This window comes from Moschus berezovskii, chromosome X, assembly GCF_049115385.1.
Source record: "Moschus berezovskii isolate FMDL1 chromosome X, NW_MosBer_1.0, whole genome shotgun sequence".
NCBI classification, from domain to species: Eukaryota; Metazoa; Chordata; class Mammalia; order Artiodactyla; family Moschidae; genus Moschus; species Moschus berezovskii.
Window position 1 is genome coordinate 91,132,214 of NC_142488.1, and position 4,799 is coordinate 91,137,012.

Consider the following 4,799-nt stretch of genomic DNA (forward strand, 5'->3'; position numbering starts at 1 on the left):
GAGAGCAAGCAGGTGTACCTAACCACTGGAAAAGAATATATAGAACCACACAAAACTCAGTAGGCCAAAGAAACTAGGGGAAAAATAGGAGTGTTAGTAGGACTGGATCTGCCCTTTGAGGGTGGGGGAACTGAAGCAGGGGTCCAATCCCCACATTGGGACAACTCTCTGGGTCAGAGGAGAAACATTTGAGGCTGAAAGTTAAACAGCTGATTTGTGATAGCCTAAATGGAATGAGAATCACACAGACAATTCTTGCCGCAGACATACATACCCCAGACAGGGATGTGGGTCCCCTAGAAGGCACAGTGGCTGGGAGCTGTAGTATAGGGATTGTGGAGCAATTCCAGGGCAAGGGCTGCTGTTGACTGCTGGGAAATGGCCTGAGGGGATATGAAGGAGGAGACTGTGGTGGGAAATGCCTGTAGAGGAAAGCAAGGCAGCCATGGAAGCAAGGTGATACTACTGACTCATATGTAGGGGGAAGGAGCCTTCACCATAGCCTCTCTCTCCCCACATATCAGCACCAGCAGCTGAACAATAGAGAGGCTGGCCCATTAAGCACCTGACATGTGGAACAACAGAGTAGGACCCTAACCAGGGGTGCCCCTTTATGTGCCAGATGCATCAAACAATAGAGAAGGACCCTAGGCAAGGGAACCCTCTAAGTGCCTGAACAGGCAGAGTAATGTAGTAATGTACATTACATTAGCCAAAGAGGCCTTCTGATCACCAGCAGCCAGTGTGTGTGTCAGTCGCTCAGTCATGTCCAACTCTTTGCAACCCCACAGACTGTAGCCTGCCAGACTCCTCTGTCCATGGGATTCTCCAGGCAAGAATACTGGAGTGGATTGCCATTCCCTTCTCCTGAATTGCAGGTTAATTCTTTACCAGCTGAGCCACCAAGGAAGCCCTGAGACTAAAAAAAGAAGACTCTGATAGGGCCATAACTCCTGTGGCTGAAGCAGTCCATGTCCCTGCACACTTGGTGCCAGCAGGATCCCCAAGACCCAAGGAGCTGTGCCACCTTCACACTCAACCCTCACTAGACCAGAGCTGCCACCTGCAAAAAACTATCTTGCATCTATGGACACAGGGTTTCTTTGGTCGTGTCCAACTCTTTGCAACCCTGTGGACTGTGGCGTGCCAAGCTTCCCTGTCAAGGGGTTTCTCCAGGCAAGAATACTGGAGTGGGTTGCCATACCCTTCTATATTTCTTGCTGCCCTAGCCTCCAACTCCCCTGAGTACCTAGGGCTGCCAGAGCTCCTCCAACCCAAGCAACTGCACCACCTCCACACCTGTCCCTCACTGGGGCATACCTAAGTCCCCCAGGGCAGCCTCAGGAGCAAATCCCAGTGAATGACCCACATGCAGAGGTGAAAATAAAACCACAATTGAAACCCAGGGACAGTGTGGCTAAGAAAGAGGACCCAAAATCTTCCCACCAGCTGTACGAGCTGCAAATTAAATCCACACCATCAACTAGGAAGACTCTGTGTCTATGGAATATATAAAAGGACATTGAGAGCTCCCACAAAAGAAAATGCACTAGTTCTAAGAGCTGTGGACATTGGAGGCAAGAACACAGAGAAGTAGGACCAGATTAGAGTCTGAACTGCCCCCACAGCAGGTCCAGAGGCCAGTGCAGTGTTGGAGGGCATCCTAGGGAGGTGACATGGACTGTGACTCCCAGTGAGGAAAAGGACACTGACAGCAGAGACCCAAGGAAAACATTTATTATTCTTATATTTTGACTTGTTCTGTAGTTTTGTTTGGATTTTTTCATTTCTTTTTTTCTTTTTTCCCCCAGTCTGTTTTAATTGTTGATTTTATTAGCACTATGAAAGCTATTTAAGCTTTTGAGATATTTTTTCAAGCACAGATTTTATTTCTATTATAAACTTCTGCCTCTGCATTGGACTTTTGCAGTTCTGTAGAGTCTTCCCTTTTTTCCTATTTTTTTCTCTTTTTTAATTTTCAAAACATTAATTTTTCTATATTTATTCCTTTGTTTGCTTTTCTTACTATTCATTTTCCCTTGCAGTTAATCTTTAATATATATAAATCTTTATCTACCTCTGTTTAACTTAGCACTTCTCTTCTTTCTTTCTTTTATTTCTTTTTCTCACCATATTTGTTAGTTTTGTTTTTGTTGCTTTATTCTCCAGCTGGTACCTTGCTTTAGATTTGTTTTCCAGTTTGTGCTTTAGTTTTGTTCTTAACTTGTTGATATTATTTTTGGTTTCCTTTGTTTGCCAGATCGATCTACTATACTTTCTTTTTGTTGGAGTGTTTTGATTTTGCTTATGGGTGTATATGTATGTGTGTATATTCCATTATTTTAATGAGCATTTGACTAATTTTGTAATCGCCATTTGTCTGGGGTTCGTCTTTCGTTTCTCATTTTGGGTATTTGCTTAATCCCATTTAATGCCATAACAAACCACCTGTGGAATCTCCGTTCCTGGCCAGAGATGAAGTCTTGAGCCTTTGGAGTGGGAGTGCTGACTCCAAGACCCTAGACTACTGGAGAACTCCTAACCCTAAGGAGTATCAAATAGTGAGAACTCCCACAAAGGCAACCACTTGTATAGAAGACCCAGTATCACCCAACTACCAGTAGCACTCTGTGCAGGATGCTTCATTCAAAGAATGAAGACAAAAATACAAACCCAATCATCAGCAGACAGAATTACCACCTCATTCAGCCCTGCCCATCAGAGAGAAAAAAAAAAAACCTCACCTCTTCCCACCAGAACACAAGCACAAGTTACACTCTACATGAAGCTTACACAAACTGCTGGACCAAACTTACAAGGGCAGAAACCAAAAGAAAAGAAGACTTCAACCTTGAAGCCTGGGAAAAGGAGACCTCAAACACAATAAGTTTTAAAAAATAATAAAAAGACAGAGAAATACTACACAAATGAAGGAACAAACTAGAAACACACAAGTCTAAATAAATGAAGAGGAAATAGGCAACCTCCCTGAAATAGGATTCAGAATAATGATAGTAATGATGATTCAAAACCTTGAAAATAAAATGGAGAAAATGCAAGAATCAATTAACAAAGACCTAGAAGAATTAAAGAATAAACGTACACAAGAGAAAAACAACACAATTACTGAAATTAAAAATACTACTAGAAGGAATCAATAGCAGAATATCTGAAGCAGAAGAAGGGATCAGTGAGCTGGAAGATAAAATGGTGGAAATAACTGCTGAAGAGCAGAATAAAGTAAAAAGAATGCAAAGAACTGAGGATAGTCTCAGAGATCTCTGGGACAATATTAAATGCACCAACATTTGAATTATAAGGATCCCAGAAGAAGAAAAGAAAAAGAAAGGATACAAGAAAACTTTTGAAGAAATTATAGTTGAAAATTATCCCAAAATGGAAATGGACACAGTCAATCAAGTCCAAGAGGCACAAAAAGTCCCATTCAGGATAAACCCAGGGAGAAACATGCCAAGACACATACAATCAAACTAACAAAGATTAAACACAGAAAGAATATTAAAAGCAGCAAGGGAAAAGCAACAAGTAACGTTCAAGGAAAATCCCATATACTTAACAGCTGATCTTTCAGCAGAAACTCTGCAGGCCAGAAGGGAATGACAGGATATATTTAAAGTACTGAAAGGGAAAAAAATCTACAACTAAGATTACTCTACCCAGCAAGGATCTCATTCAAAATTGATGGAGAAATCAAAAGCTTTTCAGACAAGCAAAAGTTAAGAGAATTCAGAACCACCAAACCAGCTTTACCACAAATGTTAAAGAGACTTATGTAGTCAGGAAATACAAGAGAAGAAAAAGATCTACAAAAACAAACCCTAAACAATTAAGAAAATGGCACTAGGAACATATATATCAATAATTACTTTAAATCTAAATGGATCAAATGCTCCAACCAAAAGACACAGACTGGCTGAATGGATACAAAAACATGACCCATGTATACACTGTCTACGAGAAACCCACTTCTGACCTAAAGACACATATAGACTGAAAGTGAGAGGATGGAAAAAATATATTCCATGAAAATTAAGTCAAAAGAAAGCTGGAGTAGCAATCCTCATATCAGACAAAGTAGACCTTAAAATAAAAGATTACAATAAGGAAGGGCACTACATAAGATCAAGGGATCAATCCAAGAGGAAGACATAACAATTTTATGTAAATATCTATGCACCCAACATAGGAGCACCTCAATGCATAAGATAAAAACTAACAGACATAAACGGAGAAATTGACAGTAAAACAATAATAGTAGGAGACTTTAACACCCCACTTACACCACATCTTGGGTCACAAATCAAACCTCAGTAAATTTAAGAAATTTGAAATCATATCAAACATCTTTTCTGACCACAATGTTATGAGACTAGATATCAATTACAAGAAAGAAAACTAAAAAATTCAAACACATGGAGATTAAACAATACATTTCTAAATAATAAATGGGTTACTGAAGAAATCAAAAGGGAAATTTAAAAATTATTAGAAAAAAATGACAGTGAAAACATGACGACTCAAAACCTATGGGATGCAGGAAAAGCAGTTCTAAGAGGGAAATTTATAGCAATACAATCCTACCTCAATAAACAAGAAAAACATCAAATAGACAACCTAACTTTACACCAAAAACAACTGGAAAAAGAAGAACAGTTCAGTTCAGTTCAGTCACTCAGTCATGTCTGACTCTCCGCGACCCCATGAATCACAGCACACCAGGCCTCCCTGTCCATCATCAACTCCCGGAGTTCACTCAAACTCATGTCCACAGAGTCGGT